This window comes from Aethalodelphis obliquidens, unplaced genomic scaffold, assembly GCF_003676395.1.
Source record: "Aethalodelphis obliquidens isolate GAN/ISIS:26980383/991018 unplaced genomic scaffold, ASM367639v1 scaffold43, whole genome shotgun sequence".
Classification (NCBI taxonomy): domain Eukaryota; kingdom Metazoa; phylum Chordata; class Mammalia; order Artiodactyla; family Delphinidae; genus Aethalodelphis; species Aethalodelphis obliquidens.
Genome location: NW_020837987.1, coordinates 17,038,281 through 17,039,066, shown reverse-complemented (window position 1 = coordinate 17,039,066; position 786 = coordinate 17,038,281).

Here is a 786-nt window from a genome sequence, read left to right as displayed (position 1 = left end):
CCCTCCTCTCAACAATTACTGGGTGGGTTTTCACAAAACTGGAGCGTAACCTTTGTATGGTTCGACTTAAAACATGGGCTAAGAATACGTATGGTATCTCTGGGCTGGTGGTACTCATAATACTCACTTAGGGAGTTCAGGACGGTACCATGTAAAGAGAAAATCGTTCCTCAGAGAAGACTACGTGATTGCTCTCTGGTGAGCCATCCCACAGACACAGAGATTTCAAAAAGGAGCACAAAACTACAAGCCATGAAGGGAGACACTCAGTTGTGAATTAACAAATTCCTAATTCCTAATTCCAAATTACCATGCACCAAGGGAAGCAGCTAAAAGGCTAAAAGTATTGGGGACATGATTCTTTCAGGCCGTGCTGGGCAGCCCTCAAGTCAAGACCAGTTTCCTCTTTGACATGAATGAAAGGGTTTTCTTACTGCCATCGTATTCCTGTTTATATTCTTTCTTTCTTATTATTATAATCAAAGGCTGCAATAAAGTTAGGCTTACAGAATCTATGTGGGTTTTGTCACTTGGTGCCCATAACTTAACTCACGTTAATAAGCATTGTAAGGATTTTTCTGAGTCTGGGCTTTTTTGTGTATGTGACAGTGGTACTGACCACTTATATATGGATACAAGTACAAATATATGAGCTTTGCTTCCAAAGTTATGTCACTCAATCAGGTTTCAAAGCCATTTTAAAATATATGAATGAACTGTAAATATTTGGAACATATATATAAATATTCTTAACTCAGTAGCATATGCTGGATAACTTTTTTATTT